This window comes from Spermophilus citellus, assembly GCF_964194105.1.
Source record: "Spermophilus citellus genome assembly, chromosome: 4".
Classification (NCBI taxonomy): domain Eukaryota; kingdom Metazoa; phylum Chordata; class Mammalia; order Rodentia; family Sciuridae; genus Spermophilus; species Spermophilus citellus.
This window is the reverse complement of record NC_138185.1, coordinates 112,718,871-112,739,288: the sequence shown is the minus strand read 5'-3', so window position 1 is coordinate 112,739,288 and position 20,418 is coordinate 112,718,871. Positions and strand designations below refer to the sequence as shown.

General features: G+C 49.4%; 1 protein-coding gene across 2 annotated transcripts in view; it reads left to right on the top strand.

Moving 5' to 3' along the window:
* Positions 1–20,418, top strand: part of CORO2B (coronin 2B) — a 137,977-nt gene that overhangs the window by 70,761 nt on the left and 46,798 nt on the right. The window lies entirely within an intron of this gene.

The window sequence follows — 20,418 nt, the reverse complement described above, 5'->3', positions numbered from 1 at the left end:
AAAACAGAAAAGACAGCATAGTATTCTTTACAAGGATAAGTTGCCCAATTTAGAAATATATAATACATATGTACCTATGCATGAATTTTTGTATGCACATTTTCCTTTATTTGTTCACGTTCTGTGATGCAGTTTGTGTAACTTGATCAATCATGATAATGACGGTTCCTACTACCAGTTGATTCCTTTTGTTTTCTCTCATTTCAAGAAGTTTTCACTTTATGTAAGTATTCTATAATTTGTGCAACATTTTATAATAGAGAAAAATTGCAAGTCCATCAATAAAGAAGCAGGTAAACAAATTTCTCTTTGTGTGGATGCCATGCAGTCATCAAAACTGATCTTGTGACCAAGAAGAGAGGCATGCTTATAATCCCAGCAACTCATGAGGCTGAAACAGGAAGATTGCTAGTTCAAGGCCAGCCTCAGCAACTTAGAGAGGCCCTAAGCAACTTAGCGAGACCCTGTCTCAAAATAAAAAATTAAAAGGGCTGGGGATGTGGCTCAGTGGTAACATGTCCTTGGGTTCAATCCCTAGTACCAAAATAAAACAACAAAAAAAAACACCCTGATTCTGTGAATCAGTCCTTCTCAAATAGTCTCAGGATCACTTTTCAAGTCTTAAAAATTATTAAGGGGTGTGAAGAGTTTTTTTAAATATAACTATCAATTTTTAGCATATTCAGAATAAAAATGAAAGAATCATAAAATATGTATTTATTAATTCACTCAAAATAACGATAACAGTCAGATGAGGTGGTGCACACTTATAATCCCAGTGACTTGGGAGGCTGAGGCAGGGGGATCATGAGTTCAAACTCAGCCTCAGGAACTTCGTGAGGCCCTAAGCAACTCAGCAAGACCCTGTCTCTAAAAAAAAAAAAAAAAAAAAGGTGGGGGATATGGCTCAGTAGTAAAGTACTCCCAGGCTCAAAGTCTGGTACTTTAAAAAAAAAAAAAAAAGATTACCTATTTTATATTGTCCTGGAGGATATACTTTCATGAAAAATAACTATACTTTCCCAAACCAAAATAAATAAATAAATAAAAATAAAAAAGAAATTAACAAGAAAACTAGCACAATTTTATGCTTTTGCAATCTCTTTAATGAGTGTCTGGCTTGATACAGATGCCAGATTCTGCATCTGCTTCTGCATCCAGCTGTTGCCCTGCGGCCCATCAGGCAGCCTCTGGAAAACCCACTTGGGAAAGAATGAATGGAAAGGCCACCAAGGTCCTTGTGTCATTATGAGAATGTTTCAACTCAATGGATTCCCTGAAAAGGTCTTGAAGATCTGTCAAGGTCCCCAGACCCATTTGAGAACTGCTGACACAGAGACATATTCAATGAGAAACGATGATATAATGTCAAGCAAAAAATAAAATAAAATAAGAAGGGGGGGCGCAATATATGATCAATCACATTAAAAAATATCTGTCTGGAAAAAGATATTTCAAATGTTAAAGGTGGTTGGTTCTCTCCACCCTGGGAAGCACAGTGCTCTCTTTCTTCTTTTTGTTTTAGCATGTGTTCTAATTTTTGTTAACAGGGAATACTTAATATCATGGGCTTGAGGAAAAAGTTATGAATGTGACTCGTGTACCTGGTTGGAGGAGGGGCTGGAGTTTCAGAGGCCCCCAACATCCTCACCTGGGCACTAGGCCACCCCTGGCTCTGCCAGCTGCCCACTCCTGCTCCAAGGGATGTCTTCCTCTACCTGGAACATGAGCACCCCCCCCCACCCCCGTGCTCCGACAGGGATGGATGTGTGTGCAGCAATGTTTTCTCTAAGCACACGTGACGACCTGCTCACTGTAGAAAGTTCACACAGAGCTGAATGCCCAGGGTGAGGGCATGATGGGGGTCCTGACCAAGGATCAGGGGGCTTTATTTAGTTTGAAGCAGGACCTGAGGTCTGGGAACTATATGGAGCAGGGTGGCACCCCCAATAAAAGGGCTGCTCAGGAATCAGGGCAGCCCTGGCCCCAAGGCCTGGGCCACACCTGCAGTCCCCTTTGGTTAGGGCTGGGCTTCAGGCATGAAGGGGATATGACTCAGTGGGACTCCTGAGGCACAGGACTGCCTGGCTGGTGCTGGGGGAGCCAGAGAAGGCAGGGCTACGAACGGTCACAACAATGGCAAATGCAGACCCCTGGTGTATCGGGCAGAGCTGCTTCCTGTCAGCCAACTTTAGGAAAGAGAAGGCCAATTATTTTAACTTCAGTTTTCTTTCTCCCAGTTTGGTAGAAATATCTCCTCAAACAGTTTGTATATTACTCAATACATAAACACAGAAAAGACTGGCCATTTCTTGGTGACTCCTGGTCGTGGCTTTGCATGTTCCTTATGAGCTGTGGACACAGTGGTACATGCCTGTCCCTGTACTGAATGGCTCCAGGTCATTGTCCTGAGCCAACCGCAGGCCATGGGTTGTCTGCATTAGCAGTTCTGACCACCTCCTCCCCCACTATCAGGGGTCTCTTCCATCCCTTTCTTGCTTCTCTGAGAGGTTTGAGCCAAAAGAGGGTAGAACTTGCCCAGGACTTCCAAATCTCTGCCCAGAAGCCAAGCCTTGTGAGGGAGGCTCAGAATCTTCCAGAAAGCCTTTCTGCTTTTGTTGAGACTCCCTTACAGCCAGCTCACTTGAGGTTTCAATATGTCTCATCAACAATCTTCCTCCAGGGTAGGAAGCCCTGTCCACAACCAGCACAAACAGCTCTAACAATGCTGGGCCTGTGAACGCCAAGGGCAGCAGACTCTCTTCATTGATGCTCTCAGCAGATGGGTAGAGCTGTCTGTCCTCATCTCACACTTGGAGAAACTGAGGCTGCAGAGTCAGGCAGGAGCCACACCTGGGCCAGCTTACTGGTCATTGCAGGAGCTGCACCCAAAGCCCACTTTCTTGTTTTCCAGTCTGTGACTTTTTCCACTGCCTAGACACTGGTGGACAGGGCAGTCCTGGTGGCCGGCAGGTCCCCAAGGAGCAGATCTGTTCAGATCCTGAAGGAGTGGATGTGTCTTCCTCGGGGCTCTTGTTCAGGCCGCTGTTGTGAAGGCCAGAGCCCGTTTTTTCCATAGTTAACATGCAGCTACGCGCTCTCGCCTCTGGAGTGGAATGTTAAACTCCAGGGGGGTGCAGTCGGCACCCTGATTGCCTGCCACAGCTGGAGGGGCCTTATGAATTCCAGCAGCCTGATTATGCACAGGGGCCTCCCCAGGTGCACCCACTTTCCTGCTGCACCCCATCAGCACTGCCTGCCACCTCCAGAGCGAGGCTGCAAGACCAGGGCTGGAGTCACTGCTACTGGTACCCCGACGGGCACCTGGCAAGAAAGAGGAGTCATGGCGTGGATGTCAGGAGTCTGGCTTCTCCGGTAACCCAGCCTAGGCTGTAGGCTTGAGTCACCTGGGAGCTTTCAAGGGTCTAACATGCCTGCTCTTTTGGACTCTCACTAAGCCCCACAGCAAAAGTAGTTATTCTCCCCATTTTACAGATGAGGAAACAGAGGCTCAGAGAAGTCACTTGACTGCACTACATACAAGTGGCAGAGCCAGAGTTTAAGATCAGGGCTCTCTCAGCCACATGCCCGCCCACCTCACAGAGAGTTAAGGAGCAACATTTCCACTGTTGTGCCTTAAACAGGGATACCTTGGTGACCTCCTCCCATGTGCCAGCATGTGGACGTGTCTCCTGGCAGCCAGGAGAACAGGTGTTTCCTAAACTCCAACAGGTGTGGCAGGTTGTAGGGACACTTCCTCTCTGAAGAACTGAGGCAGAAGTCCTCGTCAGCAGAACAGGCAGGGGAGAGGTTCTGCACCGAGAGACCCACGAGAACCTCATTCCTTCAGTTAGGGGACAAGGGCCTGGCCCCCAGTGCCATTGGGCTGGTCTCTGAGGGACCCGTAATCTTCCTGTTGTGGGCTGGGCTGGTGAGTGTTCCCTGCAGGGTTAGTCCTGTGTCTTGCTCCAGGAACCAGCTCCGTGCGAGCTTTTGAACACATGCGTCCTCCACGCACCCTGCCAGCAATGACAACTGATAGGCCACTCCTGCCTTCCCTGGAAGCTGGGGTCCCACTTACTTTATGCTCAGATGTAGCCATCTAGGACACAGGTAGCTGGTACCTCTGCTTTAAAGCAGCGGCCCAGTCCTGGGGTTGGGATGCTGGGTTCGGCCTCCAGGTGGGGGTCATCCCTGCCGCTCCCCGCCTTCCCCCATCTTGCCTAGTCTCAGCCTGGAGACAGAACATTTCCCCCTGGTCTCTGGGATGAGGAGACACATCCTCCTCCTTCACCCAACCAGTGGCCTCCTTTTGCCTTCTCTGTCATCTCTGATGTCTCTGAGGCGGGAAACCTAACCAGGCCTGGGTGGTCGCTGCAGTTCTGGGGTTGGTGGAGCCTCACTGGGGCAAGGTGGGAAGCTGAACTCGTCAAGGCAGTCTTAGGAGAGCAGAGCGTGGGTCAGGAGAGCAGCTCAGGACAGTGACTAGGAACGCAGCCTCCAGGAACAGACAGACCTCCAGTGAATCTCTGCACTGCCACTCAGGTGCTGTGTGACTTTGCATGAGTCACTTTACCCTCCTGTGTCCCAGTTTTCCCTTCTGCGAGATGACGAGGTTGGACCACATGATTTCTAAGGCTCATTTTAGCTCTCACATTCTGTTCCCTTCTAATGCCATTTTATTCAAATGTGTCCTCACGAGTGTGCGGGTAGGCACTGTGTAGGACACAAGAATGGCTCCTTCTCCTCCTCCCTCAAGGCCCATCTCAAATGCTGCCAGCTCCGTGACGCCTTCCCATCCCAGGGCCCATCTGGAGGTAGCTTGTGTCTGCCACAGTTAAAGCCCTTCCTACATGCTCCCTTATTTTCTCGGTGGTTAGTCCATCCTTCCACCCATCCACCCACCCACTCACCCACCCATCCATACAACATAAGGTTTATTAAGCACCTACTATTTCACTCAGCGCTCCTGGACCAAGGATGCAACAGGAAACAAGACCAAGTCCTTGTCCACATGGAGTTTACATTCCAGTGAGCCCTACCTCCTTGCTTTTTTGTTTATTTGTTTGTTTGGTACCAGGGATTGAACTCAGGGCACTCCACCACTGAGCCACATCCCTAGCCCTATTTTGTATTTTACTTAGAGACAGGGTCTCACTGAGTTGCTTGGCGCCTCACTTTTGCTGAGGCTGGCCTTGAACTCATGATCCTCCTACCTCAGCCTCCTGAGCCACTAGGATTACAGGCGTGCATTACCATGCTTGGCAAGCTGTCTCTCTTGGACTGAGAGCCCAGGAGTGGGGTAACTGGCAAAAGGCAGGTGTGTGGGGGGGTGCTCAGCAGGGGAGCATCAGGCAGACTTGAGCCAATTCCCAGAGTCCCAGTCCCATCTCCCGTGGTTGGGGTCTTCTTTTTGCTGGTCCTGGCAGCCTCTCTTTCCTGGGCTTGGGGGAATGTGTGTCCTGTGGGGGCTGCACCCTCCCCTGAAAGCCCTTCTAGCAGTCTCGCCTTTCTTACTCCAGAAATTGGTGACTAGTTAGCTTCATGGCTTGCGGGATTTTTGAGGCCTAATATTAACAGAAGAGTGGGGAAGAAGGTGCCCAGCCCAGTGCAGGGGACTTCGGTAAAGTCAGGCTTCCTTGCTGGTCCGAAGACTTTGCTTCCATTCCAACCTCTAATCCCTGCCCTGCACTCAGCAAGGAGCTTCTCAAGCCTCATCTCCTCATAGAAAATCCCTGAATCTTGTCGTTGCCCGTCGGCCATGAGGTCCCCCTCTGCTCAGGGTTCAGAGAGCCTTTTCCAAATCCATTTTTCAGCTCCTTCCTCAATTGCTCTTTGTTCTGCCTTCCACGGGTGCAATTTGCATCTCAAAGCTGGTGACAGCCTGAATGTACAGTAAGTGACTTTGGGAAGGGAAGAATTGTGCTCAGAGAAAGAGGAAAGTCCCAACTTTATTCCATTTGTCTGAGGCCTGAGATTGACAGCCTCGCTTTGTGTCTTTCCCATTTTTGGAAGAATGGCTGCTTATTTTTGAGAAGAGCGAAGGCAAGTCTTCAGCAGAAATGCCATGTCGCTCCCTTAATGTATTTCAAGCTTATGGGATGGGCTGTTGTCCGGATTTAGGGTCCCGGAAGCCGGGGATGCCTGGTTGGTGGGCATCGTGGGAGGTAGGAGAATCCATCCCTCTGCCTGGGTCTGGCCTCAGCTGAGCTGTCCCTTGCCTCCATTACCCTCCTTCCTCACAGAACCAGAGGCTGGGGACAGTGACACCTGCTTCAGGACTCTGAATTCAGGTCCTAACTTCAGCCAGCAGCACCGTTCGGGACTCCGAAGCAGCCTGCCAGTCACTATATGCCCCCCATTTTCCTTCCAAGGTCCGCAGCCCCACAGAGTTGCGGACTAATAGTGTATCCCTCAGTGGCACCGTTCCAGGCTCACAACCACTCTGTGCCTCAGTGTCCCTCTTATGAAACACTGACGGGACTCATGTCTCGGGGTGCTGTGATGATTCAATGGGGTGCTGTTTAGAACACTGAGCTCACAGCCTGGCACAGATCATGTGCTCTGTACTGGGAGCTGTGGTGACACCCGGGATGTGGTGTGTCGCCTTTTGCCCACTCTCTCCCCCATTTCCCCCCATCCCAGGATGGGCCTGTGGGCTTTGGAACCTGCATTTGGTAAGGACCAGACTTGTCTCTGGCCTGCATGCAGCTGTCTGTGTCCTTGGCCATGAGCCTCACCCTGCCTAGAGGGAGGGCCTGCAAAGTAAAGCCATTTTTGCCTAAAAGGAACAGAGAGGGTGGCCCAGGGCCTCCGGGGAGCAGTGACTAATCGGGCCGCTCCATGCTGAGCTGCTCCGTGCTGAGTGCCTGGAGGAGGGAGAGTGTAGGGAGGAGGCTGGGCTCTTCCGAGGCCCCCTGAAGTGGGCCTGCCTGCTTCCTGAGGTTGGGCTTCTGCCAGGTAAAATGAAATAAGGCATGAGAAAGCTTCACTGCAGCCGCTGGCATACAGCAAGTGCTCAATAGATGAGAGTTGTGCTGTTTCCATGATTATTACTCTAGTAAGCTCCAGGTTGGGAGGAAAGGGATGCTGGGAATCGGGGACAGGGGCTTTCTGGGGTCTGGCTGGCTCAGATGTTAGCACGAGGCCATTGATGGGCGTGGGTCTACGATTCTATGCTCTGAGCCCTTTTGAAGCCAGCACCCCAGCACCCACATCCTCTAAGCACCTTACTGTGCCGTGACAGATCCTGGCCCCAGGAAGCGGAGAAGTGTCCTGTCCCAGGTTGTACCCGCGGCCTCTTCCCAGGGTCCTTGCACTCAGCCACTTGACAGTGGCTCGTCCCTCCCAATGTGTACATGGCGAAGGTTATGGTGACCCAAAGGAGTGTGTTGCTAGGGGATTTCAGTGGGCAGCGAGACCTGCCACATAGGGCAGCCGCCTTCAAGCCGCTCAAGAGGGACCAGGTGGAGGGAGACCCACTGCCTCACCAGGTTGAGCCCAGCTCTGGAAGCTCCACTGCACAGGGCTGTGATGCCACCCCTTCAGGGAACAGAAGGGACAGAGGGTGCGTGAGTCTGTGGGGATGAGGACTGGAGTGACCCGGCTTGAGGCAGACCATCCCCGGGGGGCCAACAGGGCTTGGAGGCCTTAACCGAGACTCCTGCCCTGAACTTCTCATCACAGCTTCCAGAACAACACCCGCTGTTGGCATTGCCTGGCAGGCTCCAGGCCTGGCGTGGTCTAAGGGCAGTTTCCACCTCTGGAGTGCCTCGCCACTCCCTGTCCCTCCCAGGGCTCTTATAGGTCATCATGATGGGGCGTGCTGGTCGTGGCATTCCCGGCCTCTTAGAACAAGAGCCAGCTCTGCCGCATCCGGCTCACAGAGCGCTCTGCTTCTCATCCGTCTTCCCCACTTTTCCTTCCACTCAGCTGCGACCTTGATTTTAGTTGCTAAGCAACTTGTGCCTATGTCTCCAAGTGGGTCATCAGGTGAACATGGGAGGGGAAAGAGAGGGAGTGGCAAAGCTTTGAACTGTGTGATTTATAGATGGAGGTGCGGCGGCCCAGAGAGGGCAAGGGACTTGGTCAAGGCTGCATAGCTCATCAGTCCACATTTGTCAGAGTGGTGAACTCTCCAGGATTCCAAACCCTCCACCCCCCACTCTTACCAAGAGAAGCACCCAGGAAGCAGCAACACCTTAGGGACAATCCACGAGAGGCAGCCATCCAGCCAGGCAGGGAGGCAGTGTGTCTGGTGATTAGGCGGGCAGGATCTGGCATCGGATGTCTTGGGTTCAAATCCCAGCTCCACCACTTACTAACCGTGTGCTGTGGGTCCATTGCCTAAACTGGCTTGTACCTCGCAGTTTCCTTGGTGACAAAGTGGGAGAAAAGCTATTGCAGAGTCCAAGACTGTTCTGAGGGTCGGATGAGGAGGTACATGGCCTGGAAGGTGCTGGAGCCTGGGGACCCTCCTGCTCCCGTGACCCAGGTGCAGCCCCGCAGGGCGCCACCCCCACCCCAGCACACCATCCCTCTGGTGGGATCCAGCCTCAGTTTAACTAGGCCACAGGTGTGGTACGAAAGATTTCACACTTTCGTTTCTAATACTGGAGACTTGTTCACGTCAAACAGGCTCCTTAACTTTTTGGGGTAGGGAGACCCCCCTTTGAAGTCTAGAAAAGCCCAGGGAACCCTTCATAGGATAAAGTTTTTAGGTACATAAATGAAATGCAAAGAAACTGATTCTGTGGAACTCTAGCTGTCAATAAGCGTGGCAGGATGGGGTAAGGGAGTGGAAAGGTTTTATATCTCTGCACTAAATAACAGGATCCAGTGGGGGCCTAATAACGACTCTAATCTCCAAATAGTGATGAGCATGAACAGCATTCTGAAGTAACAGATGTGATCTGAGAACATCTGTGATGTTCGAGGATGAGAACATGACAGGTTCGGCTGATCCTAAGGGGATTCGCTGACTGCACTGATGAAGGAACACAGGGTGAAATCTCAGGTAGATGAGAGGGAAAACAGAGACCCAACCTTTCTCCCATCCAGGTTCACAGACCTCCTGGAAATGGTCTGTGGACCATCAGGTTAAAGACCCCAAGAACAAAACCAGGGGGAAAATCATTGTTCAAAATCCCAATGAGCTGAGCTGCCCAGGCTGAGGCTGGTGGGGAGGGGCGAGGCAACCTGCCTGCACCCCTTGCCCCTGGGTGCACCCCACCCACATCCCCAGTCTCCCTGGAAGTCAGGAGGCCTGGCTTCTACTGGCTCTTTGTAACCTCAGGCAAATCTGCTGGCCCTTTGGGCCTCAGTTTCCCCATCTATAAAATGAGATATTGGTCCCTTTGTCATTCGAGATCTTGCCAGCCCATACTCTGGGAGTCTGTGTTCCTGCCTCCCTGGAGACAAAGGCCCAGGAGTCTGGGTCTGCAGCACCCTGGACCAGGGAGAGGGAACAGCTGGGGCCAGGCTGGCAGGCTCCCAATTGTTCAAGGGAGCTAGAAGAGGACGAGGCGCAGGGTGCTTTCCAAAGCGACAGCTGGGGGATCCTGGCTGGGGGCCTGGGCCTCGCCTGCCATCTGTGCCTCCTTCCTGCCGACAACTTGGTGGGGGTTGCTGGTGGGAGTGGCCATGGGACTGGGGCCAGCAGGAACCTGGATGGAATGGGGAAGGGCTGGCCAGAGAGCCAGGGAAGAGCTGCGTGCTCACTCCTGGGTGCTTAGCTCCCTCCACCCTCGCTTTCCCACCCTGATCTTAAAGAGCTCGGCAGAGGAAAGGTGCACAGCCCTAGGTCCAGTTAGGCACTTCACGGCTGTGCTACCTTGAACCTCTCCACAGTTCCCTCTCCTCTTCTGTCTAACAGACATCATTCCTAAGGCCCACTCCTTGGACCAGATCAAGGTTTAAATGACACGGAGGAGATAAACTCCCTCAGTGTGCTGACAGCAGTGGGTGTTTCCTGTGAGCTGTAAATGCCCCTGCTGGTTGGGGTGCAGTGGAGAGTCCTGTGCACCCCGGTTTGTGAGCAGTCCAGCCGCCTTGCCCTCCGGCCTTTGCTCCCACTCTTCCCTTCCTCTTGCTGCCCTTACCCACCAGTGCCCCCACACAGACACTCCTGCCCACCTAGAGTTACTCACCTATTTACAAACAAGTGCTTGTTCCAGATAGGCAAAGCCTTCAGGCACTTGAACTTCAAAAGTTATGTTCACCAAGGACGCAAGTGAGAAGCCCGCCTGTCACATCCAGCTTCCAGTTGCTCCCTTCCTCCACTAGGAGGCAACCAGAGCTCTCAGTATCCTCACCAAAGTTCACACACACACACACACACGTGGAGTGCACACAGACGGTCCCCAATTTAGGGTGGTTCAAGTTGCATCTTTTCAACTTCAGAAGGATGAGAAAGTGGTGCACATTCAGGAGAAACTGAATTTTCAAATTTTGATCTTGACTCTTCCCAGGCTACCACTTTGTTCTCATACTTCTTTGTGATGCTGGCTGCAGGGCCGCACTCCAGGCAGCCCCACGATCACCAGCATCCACTCTGGGGGGTGCTGTGCTGCTGGGCTCTGACGGTCAGGAGGTTGCGTCCACAATTTCAACTTAAAATGAGTTTCTCGAGACATAACCCCGCCCAGGGGATGCTGAGGACCATGTGTATATTATACAGAGACAGCCTCCCACCTGCATCATTCTCTCTGCATCTTGCCTTTTTAATGTAATTACATATCTTCAACATCATCAGTACGGAGTTTCCTCACAGTATTGCCGGGTCTGTATGGTGCCGTCATTCACTGAGCCACGTATTATCTGTAGATGGGCATTTAGATTGTCTCCCAACTTTCACTATTATAAAAGATGTGTCAGAGAATGGTTGGTGACTGGCCTTTGTGGCAGGGGCATCTGCAGGCTGGACTTCTACAGCTTGAAATGATAGTTCCAGGGGAATGTGCTTCCTACCAGGAAACATGCTCAGAGCAGGATTTCTTTCTGACTTGTCATAGGTAAAGATTGCTAGCAAGACACAGAGAGCCATGACCATAAAAACAATTGATAAATTGATCATCTTTGAAAACTTTTGCACACCCAAAGATCCAATGAGGAAGAAGGCAAGCCACAGATAGGGGGCAGTGTTTGCATAGCCTATATCTGAAAAGGACTGTAATCCCTAACAGGACTGCATTTAAAGATGGGGAGTGAGGGGGCAGGATGTGCTTCGCATGCAAGCAGATGTCCGGGTAGCCAGTGAGCCCGTGGAAGGGTGCTGCTTCCTCAGAGGAGTTTCGACTAGCATTTTCATTAGCACGTCTAAGATCTATTTGCATTTCTTGTGTGTGCGCATTGTTCATGTCCTTCGCACAGCATTATTTACCAGGAAAATGCAAATTAAAACCACGAGTCATACCCACCCGAATGGCTAAGATTTAAGACTGACAGTATTGAGCATTGTTGAGGATGAGGAACAACTAGAAAGCCCACACCCAGCTGGTGGGAATGTACAATGTTATAACCATTTTAGAAAACTGGGTGTGTCTAATAAAGTTAAACAAATATGTACCCCATGGGATCAAGCAACTCCACTTGTAGATTTACACCCAATAAAAATGCTTACACACACACACACACACACACACACACACTCAAGACTACAGGAGAATGGTTGCCAGGAGCTTTATTTACAATAGATCCAAACCAGAAATAATCCAAACATGTATCAACAGAATATACAAATTGTGGTAGATTTATAAAATGGACTAGTATGCATCAATAGAACAGAATAACTACCAATACACACAGCAGCCTGATGAATCTTTAAGTCCTGTTGAGCAACAGATGCCAGAGACCAAGCAGTATTCACTGTATCAATCCACTCATTTGTAGTTCAAGAGCTGGCAAAATTGATCTACAGTGATGGAGGTCAGCATAGTGGGTGTGTGAGCATAAGGAAACCTCATTTAGGATAACAGAAATGGTCTGTGTCCTGATCATGGTGGTGTTGTGCACACATGTAAAAATTCAATGAGGCTAACAACTAAGATCTCTGAATTCTAGTGAATACAAATAGACCTTGGTTCAAATTTCCAGAATATAAATTTCTTTTTATCTTTCTTTCTTTCTTTCTTTCTTTTTTGTTTCTTGAGACACTGTCACTAAATTGCTGAAGTTGACCTTGAACTTGTCGTCCTCCTGCTTCATCCTCCTGAATCGCTGGGATTACAGGCATGCATCACTGCACAAGGCATGCTTCTGAGATGTTGATAGATATTAATGCAATTGTTTCCCAGTGCAGTGGCACATGCCTTTAGTTCCAGTGACTCAGGAAGTTGAGGTAGGATCACAAGTTCAAGGCCAATAGTGAGGTTCTAAGCAACTTAGTGAGACTCTCTCTCAAATTGTCTCAAAATAAAAAATAAAAAGGGAAGGGGATGTGGTCCAGTGGGTAAGTACTCCCGGGTTCAATCTCCGGTACCAACAAAAACAAAAATAAGTATAACAAGTTACATTCTCACCAGCAAAATAGAAGTATGCCTGTTTCCTTACTCCCTTGAAAATTGAATGTTATACTTTCTCCCCCACTGCGGTACTGTAGATTGAACCTGGTTCCTAGCGTGTGCTCAGCAAGTGTTCTACATCCCCAGCTACATCCCCAGCCCCATGCTTTTATTTTTGTCATACTGATAGATTGGAAAACTTTCTCAGAATAGTTTATATTTTTAAATGAGGTCAAAAGTATGTTTATATGCTTAAAATCTATTTGCCTCTCCTATTTATGTGAACTGTCTGTCCATTCCTTTGCTCATTGTTCTATAAGGCCTGTGGTGTTTTCCTTGATTTAAGAAGTCCTTTATATATTAGTGAAATTCGCTCTTTGTGTAGAGTCTGCATTATAGATATACCTTTCAAATGGTGACTTTTGCAATGCAGATTTCTTCCTTTAAATTTCAAGGATTGGGGAGTAGCCCAGTGGTAAATCTCCTGCCAACCATGTGAGAGACCCTGGGTTCAGTCCTTAACACCAAAAAGCAAAAAATAAAATAAATTTCAAGTAGTTTAGTTTGTTAGTCTTTTCTTTTATGGCTCTATCTTGGGTCATCGTTAGAAAGATCTTTTTTTGAGGTTATAAAGCAAATTTTCCACCAGGCCTTTCAGTATTTTTATAATACCATTTTTTTATGTTTCAATCTTTGAGTTTTGTGTGTGTGGTGGGGTAGTGGGGATTTAAACCAGAGGTGTTCTACCACTGAGTTACACCCTCAGCCCTTCTTTGAATAAATTTTTACTTTGAAACAAGGTCTCACTAAATTGCCCATGCTGGCCTCAAGCTTGTGTTCCTCTTGCCTCCCCCTCTTGAGTTGCTGAGATTACAGGAATGCACCACCATGCCTTGTTTTCTTGATATTTTTGTTGAGATTAAGTTAAATCTATAGATTAAAGAGAATGGAGATTGTATGATGTCGAGTCTATCTATGAACATAGTTTACTTTTTCTAGTCTTTTCCTTTTGTAAAATTATTTTTTTTCACTTAGCTCTTATACACTTCTTGTTACACACATTTACCATTTTTGTTGCATTGTACATATACAGTAGTTGGTGACTGTATACTTGAAAGCCACAGATTTCTATATGTTAATAATAATCACCATGTTCCTAAATTTACCAATTGTTTGTAGTCGTTTTTCTGTGTTTCTTTCGCATTTTCTAGGGATAGTGACATTTGCAAATAGTGATACTTGTACCTTTTCATTTATATATTTTAGACCTCCAATTTTGTTGTTGGTGCTGTTGTTATATTGTTTTTGTTTTTAGCAGTGCTGGCGATCAACTCCAGGGCCTTGTGCATGTTAGGTAGGAGATTTATCATTAAGCCACATACCCAATACTTTTTCTTTTCTAATTGCATTGGCTAGTACCTCCAGAAAAGTGTTCAATGATAGTGTGTCTTGTTCCTAACTTTGATAGCAATGCATCAAGTATTAACTTATTAAATACTTTAAGCTGAGAAAGATAGATCCCCCCAACATTTTATTATTAAACTTTTTAAACATACTTCAAATGTTAAATGATTTTGCACTGAACGCCACCTAGATTCTACTAGGAACAGCCCACTCCTCTGGCAATGTTGGAAGTCCCATTGTTGGAGGTAAAGAAGGATCTTCAAACAGAAAATTCCTTGGAGACATTCTGTATACAATGCTATGCAGCAATGATTTATGGCTAAATCATTAGGTGATGCTCAAATGTACAACTGAGAATGAGGCTCTGGGAAATGTCATGCCTTGCCCAAAGGACCCCATGGTATCAGAAGTAAAGAGGAGCCCAGGTTTAGGACGTGAGGAAGGTGGGGGTGATGCTCAGAGGAGAAGAGGCAAAGGACAGCAGCCCCATCCCACAGTGTTTCCAGCTCCCGTGGGGTCCAGGGAGGGGCTCTTCCTTAACAAATACTAGGGATTGCCCTTCTCCTTTTCTTTCTCTGTCTCCTCCTCCTGCCCTGCTGATTCCTCCTGGCAGAGCCACCAAAGATAAAAAATGACAGGAGAAGGTGCTTCCTTCCAGCTGGGGGCAGTGGAAAGTGGTGCAGCCTGGGGTTTAGGATATTGGTGTTGGAGGATGGATATGGAAGGCACCAAGGGAGCTCTGTGCCTCTCTCCACTCTGCAGGGGGCTTCAGTGGTGTCAGTTTTATCTGTACTATGAGTCACCATATTGAGTTGGGGGGGGGAAGGTAGAAAAGAAAGCCCGCAGGTTCGTAGGCAGACTTGGGTTAGAAGTCGGCACTGCCTGAAGCCAAGCAGCACCTTGGTGAATTACAGGCTCTCCAATGCCCCTCAGGGCAGCCAGAGGTGCACTGTCTCAGCTGAAGCACAAGCACTGCCCCTGTTGGAGGAGAGCCTCAGTTTTCCTCTCCCCAGCCTGGCCCCTCCTGGGTCTCCCGTCACTCTCATTGGGGTCCCAAGAAAGCCCCCAAGGCTTCTGCTCCCTTCCAAATGCACTCCAGCTGGATCCACTTGCCTCTCCAGGGCTTCTGCTCAGACCTGAGCTATCCTGGGCTTTCTCCCCTCCCTGCCCTCTGGCCTGTTCCCTCTGTTTCTTCCTCTGCTCTGCCACCAGGTTCTGCTCCCACAGCACCCCTCCGTGTTTGGAGAGTGGTTCAGTTCTCTTTCCACACACGATAAGCATGCCCATCCATCTTTCCCTTCTCAACACTCAGGTTTCACCAGGACACTGGACAGGAGAACTGGAGGCTCGGGGTGCGGATGAGTCTTGGTCAAGCCCCAGGTCTGCATGATGAGAGAGCTTTGGATTTAAGACCTGGGTCAGGGCAAGGCCTGCAGACCCTGCTAGGCCCCCGCAGCCAGGCAGCCTGATTGGGTGTCTGTGACCAGCACCCTGCAGACTGGGGAGTCTAGCAGCCAGGTTTGCACTGGGCTTCCTCCAAACCCAGGCCCTCCTTAGCCTGATGGCCCCATCTGTGATATGGGTGGGTGGAGGGGGCAGCACTGAAGACTGGGGTGACTGAAGGAATGAGGAAGAGGCTTGTTCTTTATTTGTGGGGAAGGAGTCACCGGAAAGGGAGAGACTTGAGCCCAGTTTCCTCCACGTCTGTAAATGGAATATGGTGGTGAAGGTCACAGGCTGGGGGGCTTGGAATCCAGATGCCCCCACTTTCCAGCTAAGTGAGGACCCGTAGCCTGGTCTTCTTCCTTGTCCTAACGGGCAGAGTCCTTGTGAGGACGGCCATCTCTCACCCCTAGCACATACCTCGGGCCAGTGGGGAGAGTGCGGAGACCAGGGAAGCTTCTGGATCAGGCAGACAGCATAGATGGACTATCCTGACAGGGCCCCTGTTCTGGGGGACTGTGTGGGCCCATCAGGAGACCTTTCTGACAGTAATAAATGCTGTGGAAATCAACTTGTAATGAGAGAGTCGTGGGGGGCAGATGAGGGAAGACCTCAGAAGGGGCCTCTCTGAGAACCTGAGTGGGAAGGAGCCAGCCATGGACGGACGTGTGAAGAGTCTCAGGAAGAGAGGTCACGTGTGCCAGGGCCCAGGGCCTGAAGAAGGCCCAAGAAGGTGGAGCTGCAAGGGGAGCAGAGAGCAGGGTTGGGGCCACATCACTCAGAGATCTAGAGACCACACTGAGGTGTGGATTTTCTTCTAGGCTAAGAAAATCTGAGCAGATTTTCTCCTAAGTCTTACTTGAGCTAAACAAATATGCATAATAACATCCCTCAGAAAGCCCAAGGCAGCCGTCCTTCAACCTGAGACCTGAGCTCATCCCCTGTGCTGTAGAACAGTCTAGCTCAGGCCTTTATCCTAAGATGCCTTTGTCTATCTGCAGATGGCCAGGTTCCCTAGTGGGACCCACACAGGCCCTCTCTCTGTCCAGGGCAAATGCGGAAGTGGGCAACGAGAGTGGTAGATTTTCAGGAATGTGGGGGTGCAGGCGAAGACTGGGGGAGCCAACTCGAGGAATCCATTCCTGCAACTGACCCTGAATTTGGGGCCCATTTTCTTCAAGAGAAATGGGTGAAGCGTCTCTGAATTAGCTGTGATGTATGTCCCTGAGCTTCAGAAATAAATCTGCATTGACTGTAGAGATTATTCTAGAGGTGGGTTTTGTTCTCAACAAAGTAATCCCTGAGTTTCCTGCTATTAAAACAATGTTTATAGATAACCAACTAGATAGAGGACCAAGAAGAAGGAAAAGAAGGGATATTTACAGTCGTTAGTTTTTGTAGATGGATCAAGAGGGGAAGGGAGCCAGGCATGGCGAGGCACATTGTAATCCCAGGAACTTGGGAAGCTGAGGCAGGAGGATTGCGAGTTTAAAGCCAGCCTCAGCAACTTAGTGAGGTCCTAAGCAACTCCATGAGACCCTGTCTCTAAATAAAATGCAAAATAGGCCTGGGGATGTGGCTCAGTGGTCAAGTGCCCCTGAGTTCAATCCCTAGCATTAAAAAAAAAAAAGAGTGGAAAGGGACAATAAATGTGATGAAGAATTAACCTACAGAGTTAATATCTCTAATTACAAAAAGTACCTATAAATTGTTGGAAGATAAACCCTTGTGTTATGCAGCTGTTCATCACTGTGACAAAATAGCAACTTAAAGGTGGAAGGGTTTATCCTGGCTCCGGGTTTCAGAGGTCTCAGTCCCTGGCTATTTGGAGGAGAGCTGCTCAGCTCTTGGCGGCTGGGAAGCAGGGGAGGAAGTGGCTGGGGACGAGATACTGTCCCCAAAGCACACCTCCAAGGGCCTACAACCAGATCCACGACCTGCAGTGTCTGCCACCTGGCATCATGCCATCAAGTTGTCAACCCACCTGTGAGGTCCAAGCCCTGGGATCCAGTCACTTCCCAAAGCCCCACCTCTGAACACTACTGCCCTGGGGACCAAGCCCTCAACACGTGTGCCTCTGGGGGACCCTCCAGATCCAGACCATAATGTTACCCCACTAGAAAGAACTCGAGTATTTCATATAATCAGAAAATTCACAAGCAAATGAATGCATATGTACAACTAGCAAATGAACCCAGAATCAGCCTTACTAGGTATTCAAGGCTTGCATAGGAAAACAAAGAGATGTTATTTTTCATCTAAAAATAAACAAAACATGATAATATCCTGTGCTGCCAGGAGTGTGGGGAAAGGATCATTCTCTTGATGTGCTGATGGGAGTACAAATCAGTACAACTTTTATGAAGGACATTTTAAAATTCAGAACAAAAGCCTGTTTTTAAAGTGGGCCTGTTAATCCCAGCCTTTTCACTTATAAGAATCTATCTTTTAAAGAATGCACAAGTATATGCAAAGATTCAGCTGTGACATTTACTGCAGCCTTTTAGAGCACTGGAAACTGTAAACCACTTATGGATCCAAAAGTAGAGATTATCAGTACAGCTCCACTGTGGAATACAATATAGGCATAAAAATGGTTCTGTTGAAAGGAAAGTCAAACAATGGTTCTCTCTAGCTAGGCATAAAATGGAGTTGGTTTTCACCAGGACAGAATAGTACTTATCCCTCATCTGTATTTCCCAATTTTCCTTTTTTGTTTTTTTCCCATTTTCTTGGTTCTTTTTTAAAAAGTGTGGAGGGACCCTCTGAAATATCAAGGATTATGCTCGCAGTTTGGGACCCAGGATAACTGGTACAACCCACCCACTCCTTGTGGGCTGTGGACCCACAAGGGGGGATGGCCTTGCTTGCTCCCAGCCTCAGTTTCCCATCTCAGAATCTTAGATGATGGCACCTGCTCCCCCTCTCTCACAAGGAACGGAAAGTCCGCTCGTTCTCTACTATTGCATAACAAGTGTCCCCAATGCAGCTGGGCAGTTCTGGCTGAGGGTCTCTCCCGAGGTTGCACTTACAGCCATGCTGGGGCTGCGATCATCTGAAACCTAAACTGGGGGGGACATGGGCTTCCCCACTGCCCTGTGGCTGTTGGCAGGAGACTTCAGCTGACACCCAGCTCCTCACCATTGGGCCTCCTCTCAGGCCACATGTCCTCACTTCTGGCAGCAGAGACCAGGCTCACTCATAGCCCACACCATGCCTTATTGGTAACAGCCCAGCCCTGGCACCCAGTGGGCAGGATGGCTCAGGGGTGTCCATAGCAGGAGGAGGATCCCAGGGTCAAAATGCCAGCAGGGAAAGGCAGGCAGCGTGGGGAGGGGCTGTGTGTCCACCTACAACATTCTGATTGCACCTGACTCTTGGAAACCCTGGAGAGTGTGGTGAGGACCACCAGGATAGTGAACAGGGACAAAAGGACCCTATTCCACTCGTTCAGTAAGTACGGGTTGGGGAAGACTTGGACCAAATTAATAGTGATTATCCTCAGGGATGGTAGTACAATTTAATAATTTAGAGTTGTGTATTTTGTGTGTGTGTGTGTGTGTGTGTGTGTTTCAAATTATCTTCTTTGAGCATGTATATTCCCCCTCACTCCATACCCGGGTTTGAATCCAAGGGTGCTTAACCACTGAGCCACATCCCCAGCTGGCCCTTTGTATTTCTTTTTATTTAGAGACAGGATCTCACTGAGTTGATTAGGGTCTTGCTAAGTTGCTAAGTTGCTAAGGCTGGCTTTGAACTTGGGATCTTCCTGCCTCAGCTTCCTGAGCCGCTGGGATTATAGGCATGTGCCATCATACCTGGCGGAGGATGTCTAATTTTTTGAAGTTAAAGGAAAAGTATCTAAGGACAGTGAATTTATCTGACTCTCAAAAGAACTCACAGTGATGCACTGGCCCAGCCTTGGAAGTGAGAAAAAACCATGCTGGTGCCGTGAGAATCAGGGAGAATCCTGGTCTAGGCTGGAGAGGCCTGAGAAGAGGTGGAGGGGTAACCAATTAAGTCAAGGCAACAAACCAGGCCCTCCAAGTCATGAGGCAGGGACCTACCACCCCAGGAACCTGTCCTTACCACATGGCCAGGGGCTGAAGGTGAGGTAGCTAGGGCCAGGTGTGTGTGCTTGGCAGTTGGGGTGGATGGAGGACCCTGCAACCAGGACAGCCCACACCCCTAGGAAAGGCAGTGGCTTGGAGGGGGGTAAACAGCGCCCGGGAGCCCCTGTGGATGCAGAAACCCAAGCTGGGGAGTGGAGTGGGGCTGCAGCATCTCCTCGATTCCCTCCATGGCTTCTGTGAAAGGGAGCTGTATGGAAAGCCCTGGTTGGTGGAGCCTCAGACTTTATCAGGATTCATGGCATCCTCTTAGAGATAAGAAATAAAACCTCTTATAGGAAAAATAAGAATGACAGCCTCTGTCACACACCACTGCGGGTGTTGGAAGAGGGACTGCAGCTGGAAGAGGGACTGCAGCTTCTGAGAGCTGGCAATAGAAACCTGACTGACTTTTTCCTGTGGCCCCAGAAGCAGGAGAGAGGGGGCGATAAGAAAGAGGGAGTGACGAGACAGCAGGACAGGGCCGTGGCCCAAGTCAGCGGGAAGCGGATTTCCGTCTCAACATACAGAAGAATTTTCTGAGTGAGTTGGGCACAGTTGTGAGCTTCATTTAACTGGGAGCGTTCAAGCAGTGGCTGCTGTGAGGGCCACAGGAACCCCAGCCTCTGGAGGGCTGGTCTGCAAAACTCCCTCCTGCTCCAGAATTCAGGATGTGGCTGAGAGCAGTGCGGCCACTGCCCTCTGCTGGTGGCATGGCGGTAGCACAGCTTCCCTGAAAGATGGCAAACCTTGGGGTCTGTGGTCTGAGAGCTTCCCACTGGTGGACTGGGGAAAGGCTGTGGGGTGTCCCCTGCACAGATGTGGCCAGGACCTTAGTGTGGCCCTGGCATAGCCATTTCCCACTTATTCACTAGGTGACCTTGAGGAAGCACTTGCCCTGCTGGGGCCTTGTGCTGATGGTGGGGTACTGAAGGGTGAGATCCTCTTGGATGGAACACAGC